Source organism: Dama dama, chromosome 12 (assembly GCF_033118175.1).
Source record: "Dama dama isolate Ldn47 chromosome 12, ASM3311817v1, whole genome shotgun sequence".
Classification (NCBI taxonomy): domain Eukaryota; kingdom Metazoa; phylum Chordata; class Mammalia; order Artiodactyla; family Cervidae; genus Dama; species Dama dama.
Genome location: NC_083692.1, coordinates 74,026,976 through 74,041,763, shown reverse-complemented (window position 1 = coordinate 74,041,763; position 14,788 = coordinate 74,026,976). Strand labels below are relative to the sequence as shown.

The following is a 14,788-nucleotide window of genomic DNA, read 5'->3' as shown; positions in this document are numbered from 1 at the left end:
ATCCACTATATTTCAAGTTCAATGTCAAGTTCTGAGGTGAAACAGTAATTCTGACTTTGAGAGTAAATGGACTAGATCTAGATGGGTAGATACAGGTAGATACATAGATCAAATGAATTTAAATACAATACACCTTTGACAACTGATTTCAAGGACAAGAACCGAGGGTTATGAGAACAATATGACACATCACCATCATACTTACTCAGACTCTGCTAAATATGAGTTATTTTTGAAGAGTAAATACAGTAGTCGACTTTGGAATGCCATGAGTAAAGACCCTGAGACACGAAGGCCAGTGAGGAAGGAAGGTGAATGATTGAGCTCAGGAGGAGAAACAGGCCAGACAGGATGGAATCTTGTATCTTTGCTTTTTATACTAGTTCAATTCAGTTCAGTTCAGTCGCTCAGTTGTGTCCAACTCTGCGACCCCATGAATTGCAGCACGCCAGGCCTCCCTGTCCACCACCAACCCCCAGAGTTTACTCAAACTCATGTCCATCGAGTCAGTGATGCCATCCAGCCATCTCATCCTCTGTCATCCCCTTCTCCTCATGCCCCCAATCCCTCCCAGCATCATTGTCTTTTCCAATGAGTCAACTTTTCACATGAAGTGGCAAAGTACTACAGTTTCAGCTTCAACATCAGTCTTTGCAATGAACACCCAGCACTGATCTCCTTCAGGATGGCGTGGTTGGATCTCCCTGTATCCAAGGGACTCTCAAGAGTTTTCTCTAACACCACAGTTCAAAGACATCAATTTTTCGGCGCTCAGCTTTCTTCACAGTCCAATTCTCACATCCATACATGACCACTGGAAAAACCATAGCCTTGACTAGATGGACCTTTGTTGGCAAAGTAATGTCTCTGCTTTTTAACATACTATCTAGGTTGGTCATAACTTTCCTTCCAAGGAGTAAGCATTTTTTAATTTCATGGCTGCAATCATCATCTGTAGTGATTCTGGAGGCCCCCAAAATAAAGTCTGACACTGCTTCCACTGTTTCCCCATCTATTTCCCATGAAGTGATGGGACCGGATGCCATGATTTTAGTTTTCTGAATTTTGAGCTTTAAGCCAACTTTTTCACTCTCCTCTTTCACTTTCATCAAGAGGGTTTTTACTTCCTCTTCACTCTCTGCCATAAGGGTGGTGTCATCTGCATATCTGAAGTTATTGATATTTCTCCTAGCAATCCTGATTCCAGCTTGTGCTTCTTCCAGCCCAGTGTTTCTCATGATGTACTCTGCATATAAGTTAAATAAGCAGGGTGACAATATACAGCCTTGACATACTCCTTTTCCTATTTGGAACCAGTCTGTTGTTCCATGTCCAATTCCAACTGTTGCTTCCTGACCTGCATATAGTTTTCTCAAGAGGCAGGTCAGGTGGTCTGGTATTCCCATCTCTTTCAGAATTTTCCATAGTTTATTGTGATCCACACAGTCAAAGGCTTTTGCATAGTCAATAAAGCAGAAATAGATGTTTTTCTGGAACTCTCTTGCTTTTTCGATGATGCAGTTGAAAATCTGGGGGATATTCAGTTGTAGCTGATAATTTTTTGCTTTCAAACAGTTACAAAAGCTTCAGTGTAAAGAATGGAAGGAGAAGGTAAACTTATGTGACTTCAAGAGACTATTGAATAATCATTCTCACCCGTGGACAAGATGAATTATTCAACCAAATGTGTTGGCACAACAGATAAAACTTGGAAATACATAGATTATTGCCTCTCATCATAAACTCAAGAAAGTTTCAAAAGGATATTTAAACATCAAAAAAGGCTAACATGCCAAGAGAAATAAAAATAATATTTAAGCAAACATTTAAGATGGAGAATTCATTCTAAGAGTATCTCTTATTAACAAATGAGGGAGGAAAAATAGTCGGCACTATCCAAAATATTCTGTCTTGCTATACTTAGATATAGTGGATGTACAAAATTTTGTATAAAAATCTACACAGAGATATCTTATATGGATATATAAACACTATAAAATAAAAAACACACTCTGAAAAATACATTATAAAATATCAGACAGATGACTAATATTTCTATATAAGCTATTCATACATGATCTTCTAAACAACTTTAAACAAACCAAATTACTGATGCTTGTTCCACATCTGAATTGAACACCAGGAGGCCCCCACCTGCACGGCCACCACTCAGCTTTCCCCCAGGCCCCACTCCACTAACAGCCACGCTCTCTCTGCCCCTCCTCTCCTGGCACTCCACGCCACGCCTGGGCCTCCTGTGGGCACGACTTTGCATTGCCTCAGTGAGAAAGTAGCATAAGATGGTTGGAGCCCCCTGAAACCGTTATAGCCAAGAATAGACATGCAGGCAGCCAGGCCAGTCAGGAAGGACTTTGTGAGGGTGGATGTGAAGTAGGTCTTGTAGCCAAAAGAAAACACTGCAGGGGTGCTGCGAGGAGGCCCTGATACAGGGGCGGTGAATGGAGGATTTTACAGCCAATAACAGAAAAAAAGAATTGGACTGAGCAAGTAAGAATGAATGTTAAAATCATCAGAGCTAACTGCAGTGGGGGCAACTTTTCAAAGGAGCTATAATCAAGCTTCTGTCTAAGGCTTTAATCATTGCAATATGTAGATTTTTAAATATACATTGTCTGGTATACAAAACAGTGTATATTTACTTTGTTTCCAAATGTAAAAAATAAATTAAAATGTTTCAAAGATTAAAAGAAAGTTCAGTTTAAAAAAATAATGATAAATTTTTGTATTAGTATTAGGAAAACTAGGTAATTATTTTTTCCTGTTTTTCTCTTTTCTAAACTTTCTAAACATTAAAATACCATTAATAATACACTCTTCATTTGTTACAGATCAGTAAGAAAGGCAAAATATTGGCATTAGTCAAACAAAAGATTATATTTATGCAGAGGTCAATATAGTAACTGTGCAAGGAGATTAAACTTGAAAAAGTGGAGATACATGCACAGGCACTGACAGTAGGCACAGTAACAACAACATGTACAAGTGACCAATGAACAAACTGATGCCTAGCCTTATCATCAGGAGTGATTAGGAGACTCACAGTTTTCTGTTTCACCAACTGGCAGGGAAAAAAGAAAGAAAAAGAGACAGATGAAAATGAAAAAGATTTTCCAATATTATGAAGCTATAAAAATGAAATAAATAGTTCTATAAATATACAGATCTGGAAAGATTTTCAATTTAGGGGACACAAGAAAGTACATAAAAATAACACTCTGCCTTCCATTTTGGAAAAAGTATTGAGGTTCTCAAAGCATTAAAATTAGAACTATCTTTTCATGTAACAATTTCACTTCTTATATATGCAAAGGAAATGGAATCAGTATCTTGAAGAGATATTGGCAGTCCCATGTTCATTGCAGCATTACTCACATTAACCAAATTATGGAAACAAACAACATTTCTGGTGATGAATGAACAGTTGAAGCAAATGTGATACACACACACAACACAACACAACACAACACACACATACCAAAATACAGTTCATTCTAAAAAAAAAAAAATTCCAGCCATTTGCAACAAGGTGATTAAGAGCAGAGAAAAGTGTAATAAGCCAGTCATAGAAAGCAAAACGCTGCATCGTATCACATATGAGACATCCAAAAGAGTCAAATTCATGGAAGCAAAGAGTAAAATTGTGGTTTTTGAGGTCTGAGGGGAGGGTGAAATGGGGAGATGTTTGTCAAAAGAGACAAAATTTCACATATCAAGGTGAATAAGTTCTGGAGACCTAATGCACAAGCAAGTTGTGCTTTATACTTGAAATTTGCTGAGAGGTAAATCTGAAGTGTTTTCACACACAAAACAATGGTAACTGTGCCAAGCGGTGGATACACTCATTAGCTTGATTGTGGTAATTGTTTGATAATTATTGGTAATTACTTGTCATATATAATATTGACATAGAACAAAAATTATTTGATATACATAATGCATAATAGACCTAGGTCAAAGCATCAAGTTGTATACCTTAAAAATACACAATATTTGTGACAACTATACCTCAATTTTTCTGAAAAAATAAAAACTTGTTATAAGCCACTTGCATTAAGGTTGTTTGCTACTGCAAAATAACATCATAAACTATCTGAAAAAGCCTGTATTAATCATCAGTTGTTGGGGCTTGTGCAGTCCTAGAAAAAAAGCTTTTCACCCATAGCGATTCAGGAACTAATCTAGTTAAACTTGATGTTACATGAAAATTGAGGTCCTGTTCTTATGAGTAATAATATTATCATCACCTACGTGCAAAGTCAAAAGTATTAAAGATATCTGTATATTCATAGCTGGTATTGATTTCTGCAAAAATTGTTACATGATAACCAGTACTATGTCTTAAACTGGTATAATGTTGATGCCAGTTTATTATATTTATTTAAGTACCTGGAAACAACCATGCAAATACTGAATTCAACCTCTAACGGCAAAAAATTATTTTTATGAAAATATGTTTATGCTTGAAAAAAGTTCTAAGGCTGCATATTAAATATTACCAATGGTGAATCCTGAAAAATAGGACTATCTATGGCTTTTATTTCCTAAGGCCTACATTTCTGTATTATTTAAATGGTCTAAAACAACCTGATATTGGCTTTTGACTTAAAAATGAAATTTATTGATAAAACACAGAATAAGAGGCTCAGATGAACATACAACCCTTCAAATTCAGACTGTAGTGATGGCAGTTCCATTTAGTCAAACGTTTAAAGGTTAGTTTTACAAGTGTGTAAACGACTCCTTACTCATAAAAAAATCACAATTACTCCTTAACAGAAACTGTTCTCCATAAGAAATTAACGACCAAGTTAAAACCTTCTATTTGTGACAGTCTACTGCTAGTTTCTTTTTAAAAAAAAAAAAAACAAAAAAAACATGTTTCAATGCTATTCTCTCAAAAAATCCCACCCTCGTCTTCTCCCACAGAGTCCAACAGTCTGTTCTTTACATCCGTGTCTCTTTTGCTGCCTTGCATATATGGTCCTCATAATCAATTCCCAAGGTCCTTTCTAGTACTTAGTGAAATATAATCCATGTCCAAAAATTTCCCAGTAAATTAAAATACAATTTAGGTGTATGAAGAGCTGCACACAACCTGAAATGACAACTTGAATTTACCCTTGGGAAGACTGGCACTTGTGTCTTCAGCAAGGTTCAACAAATGCATATTGAATTGAAAAACAGAGATAAGAAAGAGCTGGAGGCAAGGTGGTACATGGGGAGAAGTTTTGTAATGTTGTAGTAGAGTTGCTATATTTTGCCCATATAGGGGGAAAAGCTGGTAATTTTAACAGGCTATTCACTTAAATTATACGCTCTCCACTTACCTGACCTCCCCAAGAAACAAATCCCAAGAAACAATATTTTCACTATAATAGAATCTCTTAAGAACTGTTTCCGTCTCTGATCTCTGTGGTTAGGTCTCCTTACAGTTACTCCAGCTTTAACAACAGCTTTGGATGACCCTTTGATGACTCAGTGACCTGAATTCCCAGGCTGTTAATTATGAGATCTCTACCTTGAATTCCCATAGCATTAAGAGAAGAAAAAATACTAGAAGTTTGCTTGAAAAGGTAAATGGGAAACAAAAGAAGCTATGGTTAATAAATGATGACAACAGTATCTTCAAGGAAACTCAGCATCTCCTAACATTTGAATGTCTATTGATAAATTAAATATCACTTAGACCAATACCAGTGAAAAAGGAATGCCTATTAAGACACTCATTAGTAAAAATTATTTAATATTCTATTGTAAGCTTATTCACAGAATATTCCTAGAAACCCTATACCTGCTTTTACCTCATTTATATAATTACCAAACACATTTTAGCCATAATAATATCTAAGAAACTAGAAATTAAACATGTTGGCAAAGGTCAATATGCTAAAGTCAAAACTAATATTCCAATGAAATAATATTCTGAATCAGGAATTTAATCCCTATACAGATGTTGCCTCTTTTTTAGATCAATGTTATAACATATTTAAAAAAAAGAGCTCATCTGTCTATTAAGCTTTTTGCTTTTCTGAGTATTATACCTATACTATCTCATTTATTATTTCCAACAAAACGGTGAGATGGAAATACAATATTATTCCCCATCAGATGAGGAAATAAGATTGTAATTTACCAGTTAATAGTAGAAAAGGGACAGCATGTGTGTCTTGGCATTCAGCCCTGTGTATTCTTTATTCATGAACTAAACCTAGACATACTGAATATATCTAACTCTATAATGCTGCTCAGAAAAGTAATGTGTACATGCCGAAGACCAAATATCACAATTCTTATATCATTTAACATTATTATAAGAGCTCCATTTCAACAGATTGTTTTAAAAAATTGATTTTTGTTAAACTGCTATTATTCTCATTTTACAAAAATTTAGACTAATTTCTACATAATATCTAGCCTAGAGAGAAATAAGCAAAAACTTTGTGTTGGAACAGTAGCGTTCTCTTTTACATAAGTACACATTAGCCTAGCATGATTAAAAAAATGAGCTTAAAAAAAGGTGGAAAACTAAAATCTTAATTCATAATGGAAAATAATATTTACTCATTTATCTTTTTAGCATTGCATTTTATATATGGAGAAGGAAATGGCAACCCACTCCAGTATTCTTGCCTGGAAAATCCCATGAACAGAGGAGCCTGACAGGCTATAGTTCGTGGGGTTGCAAAGAGTCGGACAGGACTGAGCAACTTCACTTCACTTTTATCTTATCAAGGTAAAATTAAGATAAGGTAAAATTAATCATTTGAAAGCTACAAATGGATGGCATTTAGGCATTCATTATATTGTGGAATCATCACTTCTACCTAGTTCCAAAATGTTTTCATCCATATTGAAATGTGTATCAGTACATCAATCCTTGTTGTGGCTGAATGATATTGTTCTGTATGGATTAACAGATTTGTTCATCCATTCATCAGCAGATTAATATTTAGAATGTTTTCACCTTAAGTCATTGTCAATAGTTCTGTGATATTCACATACAAGATTTTGTTTTAATACTTGTTTTTTAATTCTTTGGGGTTATAGACTAGGGGCAGAATTGATGAGTTTTATGGTAATTTGGTTTAACTTTTTGAGCAACTGCATAGTAGGAAGGGTATCACCCCACTGAAATGTATTTGGCATTTTCTCATGATTACACCAGAGTTATGGGTTCAGGGGAAGCACACCACAGGTGATCTGCCATTTTGACACCTCCCAACAAGTGTCTATACCATCACCATGATTTGTCTGTTGATGTTGACCTTGATCACCTGACTGAAATGTTTCTCAGGTTGCCTTGTTGTAGATTTACTTTCCCTGCTATCCACACTGTATTTAGAGGAAAGTCACTACACTCAGCCCATACTTAAGGAATGAGTAGCTATGTTCCCCTTGATTAGGGTAGTGTGCTTCATTATTTATCTCTAATTCTCCTGCACTGGGTGATTACTCTTCTACCCTGTGTACTAATTTCTTAAATCATTTACATCAGTATGAAATCATGGGTATTTATAACTTGGATTATAATCTAAAACTGCTATTGGGAGTTTTATTTTCATTAGGCTCTTAAGCGTCTTTGATGTATACCTGCATCAAATTTTGTGAATTTATGTATGTTTGATCATTCCCTTATTTTCTGGGACCAAAATATGCTCCTGGCTATCTTTTATCTTTATTTCCTTTTCCTACAATAGCCATTTCTCGAAAGATCCCTGGTTCCTTTAACTGGATAACAATATTAGAAACAAACACGAGCCCATTTTTGCTAGGCTGTCATGCCATTCAGGCACCCACAGAAGACACAGCAAATGTCTTAGAAAATATATTCAAAATTACAGTATCCTAAAAAATAATTTCACTGTACTAAAATCTCCTGGGTGTAACTTATTCATTCATTCCCCTTAACTCATGAACCCCTGACAACCAGCTAACCACCACCTAACCACCTAACACTGTATCCATAGTTTTGCATTTCATACAGGTGGAATCACACAGCACATAGACTTTTCAGATTGGCTTCGTTTGTGTAGCAATAGACACTTAAGGATCCTGTATATCTTTTCGTGACATGATAGATTATTTCTGTCTATTACAAAATAATATTCCATTGTACAAGTGTACCACACTTTATCTAACCATTAACAGATTGAAGGACATCTTAGATGGCTCTAGTTTTTGGTAATTATGGATAAAGCTGCCACAAATGTTCAAATGTAGGTTTTGTATAAACAGAATTTTTAACTCAGTTTGGTAAATGCCCAGCAGTACTATTTCTTTATCATATGGCAATACTATCATCAGTTTTGTAAAGCTCTACCAAATTGTCTTCCAAATGTTTGTCTTAATTTAAAGTTGTTTTAATCAGGTTAGAGGTTTCTTTACTTTTTTTATTTTTTATTTCTTTTTTCTTTTTTTCCTTTATTTTTATTAGTTGGATGCTAATTATTTTACTATATTGCAGTGGTTTTTGCCATACACTGACATGAATCAGCCATGGATTTACATGTGTTCTCCATCCTGATCCCCCCTCCCACCTCCCTCCCCATCCCATCCCTCTGGGTCATCCCAGTGCACCAGCTCCGAGCACTTGTCTCATGCATCCAACCTGGACTGGCGATCTGTTTCACACTTGATAATATACATGTTTCGATGCTGTTCTCTCAGATCATCCCACCCTCGCCTTCTCCCATAGAGTCCAAAAGTCTGTTCTATACATCTGTGTCTCTTTTTCTGTCTTACATATAGGATTATCATTACCATCTTTCTAAATTCCATATACATGCGTTAGTATGCTGTATTGGTGTTTATCTTTCTGGCTTACTTCACTCTGCATAATGGGCTCCAGTTTTACCCATCTCATTAGAACTAATTCAAATGTATTCTTTTTAATGGCTGAGTAATATTCCATTGTGTATATGTACCACAGCTTTCTTATCTATTTGTCTGCTGATGGGCATCTAGGTTGCTTCCATGTCCTGGCTATTGTAAACAGTGCTGTGATGAACATTGGGGTACACATGTCTCTTTCAGATCTGGTTTCCCCAACAGGGGGATGCCTGGGTCATATGGCAGTTCTATTTCCAGGTTTTTAAGGAATCTCCACACTGTTCTCCCTAGTGGCTGTACTAGTTTGCATTCCCACCAACAGTATAAGAGGGTTGGGTCCCTTTTCTCCACACCCTCTCCAGCATTTATTGCTTGTAGACTTTTGGATTGCAGCCATTCTGACTGGCATGTAATGGTACCCCATTGCGGTTTTGATTTGTAGAGGTTTCTTTAGATTACTCTTTCATTGGTTGCCCCATTTGACTTCTTTAAAAGCCCCATGTCCTAGAAGTCACAGGAGTATAAGAAGAACAATATTAACACCTTGATTAACTGAATAGAATGTCCACCTCCTCCACTTGTTGTGTCTCCTAACTTGTTGGAGCTGAAACACAAAATTAACTTATTCCCTAAAACACATAAATAGATATACTAGATAGAGAGGAAGCAACCATGAAGTTTAGATAAGCCCTGGAAACCTGTCCAGGGCCCCCAGTCACTGAGAAATAGTGAAATGTCTTTAGCAAAAGCTCTCTAACAATGAGAAGGGAAGAAAATGAATAGAAAGTCATCCTGTAGATATGCTGCTTGTTAGCCACCCATTCTTGATGAGCTGATGTGGAGCTGAGATGAAGGGATTTGACTCTGCCCTCTCCCAACTCCATGCTGCTGCTGCTAAATCACTTCAATCGTGTCCGACTCTGTGCAACCCCATAGACGGCAGCCCTCCAGGCTCCCCCATCCCTGAGATTCTCCAGGCAAGAATACTGGAATGGGTTGCCATTTCCTTCTCCACCCAACCCCATATTCAAGGTTATTTCAATGTAGATATCATAATTAAATGTTTGTGTTCCCCTGTGTTCGAGATATTCATACAATGGAACCTAAATAAATGTTTTAAAGGGTTATCTCTGGATTCCATTCCTAAACATAGTCAGCTAAAGTTTAATGTACAGATGTTTTTAAACTGTGTGTCAAGACAGAAGACCCTCCTTTGCCTGATCATCAGCCAGGTTGACCAGTGGTGGATTTATATCACTGACACTATCTACATAGTTCATGTCAAATATAATAATCTCACTCTTCTACTTCATTCTTTTCATGTCTGCTTTCCAAACCCTAACCATTCATTCTCAAAGTGTGAAAAGAACACTAAAAATGTGTAGTTACATAAATTTTCTCTCAATTTCTCTAAAAACAACCATATACATTGAATGAAATATATTTAAGCACATTATTTTAGAGTAACTAGAATTTAAAATATCCTTCAACACTGTATATCTTTCAAAGAAAAATATTCTTCCATATTATATATTTAAAATGCACACATGTTAGTACGTAACTGCATAGAAAACAAACTGAAACCATAACCACCAATATGTGAACAATTTTATTCTTCTGATAAAAGAAAAAGTAACAGTAATGGGCAGATAGAGACACGCTATCACATTTCCTTCTCAGACCACTAAAATGTTGGATTCTTGCCCATAAGACTAAATCATATAATATTGTAAAAATGAAAATAAAAGGTAAGCTTCCCTTACTGTTTTGTTATTTTGAATAATATTGTTAATATTGCCCTTTGGGTATGAGAGTACTTAGTTGTGTCCAACTCTTTGTGACCCCATGGACCGTAGCTTGCCAGGTTCCTCTGTCCAAAAGATTATGCCTGCAAGAATACTAGAGTTGGTTGTCATCTCCTATACTAGGGATCTTCCCCTTCCATGGATCGTACCCATGTCTCTTGCATCTCCTGCCTTGGCAGGAGATTCTTGGGAGCCACTTGGGAAGCCCCAGTATTGCCTTGTACCCATTTTTCAATCATGATCATTGCTCAAATAATCAAAGAAATTTTTGACACTATAAAATGTCTCTCTATTCTTCATTAAAAGCCCATAAAACAAGCAGTTCAAGACTGACTGCTCTACAATGGGCATACTTGGTTTATAGCACTGAGGGAGCAACTGAGTACACACTGGCGAGTTCATCTCCCTCTGCTGGTCATCCCGCGACCACTCACCCAAGTCATCTGGGACTAGAGTGGCGACTTAGTTCTGGGATAATGTTTTTCTTTTTAAAAAAGTTAATCAAAGAAATGTTTTAAAACTGTGCTTAACTCCACCATTAGAACTTTTATTATTGTCCTCACCAGGTCTCACTCTGATCTTGACAAAAGGCACACTTTCCAGATGATATTCTTAATTCAGAGAGACCAGAATTGAAGTGGTCTCAAAGGAACATAGCATGAGTAGCTTGAAAAATTTCCTACTCCAGAGGCCTCCCTCTATACTAAATATATGCCTCACACTCCCCCATGAATGCTGGTCACAGCAGAAAGTGGATTCTTTGTTTTGGTGCAATATGATTCTATTTCAGATTCTATTTAGAATATGGACAATGTTTTATTCTCAGGAAGAAATATGGTCAACTATGGTGTCTCTCTGGTTAGGAGATACACTCGGCACTCTAAATTTCTTAATGTCTCCCTTAGTTCCCGTCCTTATCATATTGAAGACAAAGTTTTAATGCCACATTTCCATGCACACTAATTAGAAAGGTTTGGAATTGTTGCATAACTTTCAGAAACATCAAAGATTTCTTCTCCAAGGTATTGATGGACCTTCTGGGCTCTCTACATAGTCAAAATGAGTACACAGTCTCATAACTATGTAGGTCCCCTCTTTGAGATAATATTCAGATCCTCACAGATCCACAGTCATCAGGGCCTGCAGTTTTCTTGACTTAAGGGAAACTGTGTTCTAGGTATAGATATGGAACTGTTTTAACAGAAATTTCCAAATATTGAGAAAAGTGATAGCTACTAATTTAACTCAGGAAGGAACCTTATAGTGATTATGGAGAGAAATCTCTCAAAGCCTACAACAGTCAATAGTTACCACGGAAATGGAATTATGCTCTTGGAACTGAACAGGAGACGCAGAATGACAGCACAGATGCAGGACTGGCCTCAGAGAGCACTGGGACTGCACTCCAGTCACGCTGTTTCCCAGCTCTGAGACTCTAACAGGTTACACTGGGAGCCAAACTCAGAAGAGTAAGATATATTTCATTCATTTCATTTTATTTGGTTATTGTGAAGATTACTTTAGACAATATGGGTGAAAATTTCCAGCATATAGGAGGTATTCAGAGACAGAGTGACAAAGACAAAGGTTTAGTTTTCCCATGACCTGAAATTAGCAACTCAAAGAAGAAAATAAATTGTCCCATTTATTTTTATTTTTAATTGTCCTAACATTTGATTTTTTTGTGTGAGTTCTGATCTAACTCATTTGATTTTCAACTATGCTCTTAGAACCTTTAGGCTTACTTCTCCTACTTAGTGTAGAGTTGAAAATTATATATCTATTTCATGAAATTAATTTTAACAGTATTACTAACACAGTTTTTATATAATTATCTTAGCAGTAATACTTTGCCATTTGTAATTGAACTAAAATGATATTTACAACCTATTAAGCTACTATTAGGTGAAAAAGTAGGCATAAGTTTTTATTCTTTGATAAATCATACACCACCTATAATCTATCTCTTTCACTGAAGTGCTCAAAAGTGATTACAGATCATAGTAAGAAAATATTCAATAAATTCCTGTTTACCACACTGGAAAAAATTAAAAGCCCCCCCTACATCTATTACTTTCTAATTTTCTTTTTATTTTCATTCTTGGTACCTCTTAAATCAATGGGTTTAAACCAAACCAGTATCATCAATAGCTTCAGGTACAGACAACACGGAGATTATATTCATGTAAAACCTCAGGGCCACAGCATTGAATTAATCATAATTCTTGATTCATAGTATAGTCACAAATTTCTCAATGTCTATTTTGAATTTATTTGCTTATTTACAAACAAAACTATAGCTATAAAAACATGACTAATATAAGACCTAAATAGCTCATAATATCATACAGCTGATAATGTGTGCATACTCATCCTGATCCTTACTTCCCCACAGCTGGAGTTACTTACATCAGTTTAAATACACAGTTTATACATAGAAGTTCCTACAAAATACACCATTTTCTATTGCTGTTCACTTTATAAAAATTATGATAACCTCTTTTTTCTTCATTACTATGTCTCAAAAAGCTACATCCCTGTCATTTTATATAGTAGTATTTTATATGTTATGTTTCTGAATAATATTCCACTGTCCTATTTATATGTATAATTATAAATATCTCCATATATACAGTTGTAAGAATTTATCTCAAGCATGCAAATGAGACTGAAATTGCTGGGCCATAGGATGTATGAGTATTGAGCTTTACAAGAAAAGGACACTTTTTTTTCCAAAGTGACTATGTAAGTAAATGCTTCCACCAGCAATAAATAAGAAACCTGCTTGATTCATAAAATATATTTTTATGTCTTTCTTCAGATAAAATTAGAATAAACTGAACTAAATGAAAGAAGTAACCAGTCTGTGGTTCATGGGGTCACAAAGATTCGGACACAACTGAGCGACTGAACTGAACCAGTCTGTAGTGTCCAGATTTATTTTTCTTGGGCTGTGTGATTTATGGGAGCTCCAGGCCTTCCTCCTAGTGATATTTTACTCACTTTATTTAATCACCATATTAGGCAACATCTTCATTGTGCTGCTAATTATTGCTGATGTTCATCTCTACTCCCCTATGTACTTTGTATTAGTCAGTCTTTCATTCATTGCCTTAACCACTCCTAAACTGATCTCAGACTTTCTCAAGGCAAACAAGACCATCTCCTTTAGAGCACGCATGTGTCAGGTTGTTTTTTGGACATTTTTTTTGAGAGGGTGAAATAGTGCTCCTTGTGTCCATGGCCTATGACCTTTATGTGGCCATCTGCAAGCCACTCCATTACTCTAGTATCATGAACACACAAATGTGCATTCAGCTAGTGATGACATCATGGATCACTGGCTTTGTGCATTCAATAAGCCAACTCACTATAATTATATAATTGCCTTTCTGTGGACCCAGAGAATTGGATAGTATTTTCTTTGATATTCCATTGGTGATCAAGCAAGCTTTCTTAGACACTTATGTTTTAGAAATGTTGATTCATGCTGACAGCGGGGTACTGGCCACCATCTGCTTCATTCCACTGCTGATCTCTTACTTTTATATTCTGCTTGCTGTCTGCCATCAATCCAGGGACAGGGAATCCAAGGCTCTCTCCACTTGCACTGCCCACGTCACAGTGGTCATGTTATGCTTTGGTCTTGTATCTTCATCTCTCTTTTTCCACTCAGCGCCACTTGGATGGGAAAGTTCCTTGCTGTATTTTATGCCATCATCACACCACTACTAAATCCAGTCATTTATACTTTAAGAAACAAAGAGATTAGAAATGCCATTAAGCAGCTATGATGACAGACTGTGGATTTCTGTTGGTATTTCATCATCTCAAATTATCAGAATGTTTTCTGCGAGCACCCTAAATTAGCCACACCTATCCTGTTACTTAAGACTGGGAAGAGTTCCCCGATTCACATATAGAAATCATGTATATCTCTTGAAGAAAGTTTTGCATCAATTCTTTAGTATTTTAGAATTGCAAAAATGAGTTCCGGTTTGGGAAATGTGGCCAGTCTTTATAAGTATGATTTTGATTTTTCTCAAGAATGACTTGAAATTAGTAAGAATTTTAACATTAATTATTATGATTCTTACTATTACTTCAACACTGACCATCATATCAGGAAATTT

General features: G+C 36.0%; 1 pseudogene; it reads left to right on the top strand.

The window, feature by feature from the left end:
- The first annotated feature begins 12,184 nt into the window (after nucleotides 1-12,184).
- On the top strand, nucleotides 12,185-14,449 carry LOC133066868 (olfactory receptor 4K2-like; annotated as a pseudogene).
- Nucleotides 14,450-14,788: the final 339 nt, after the last annotated feature.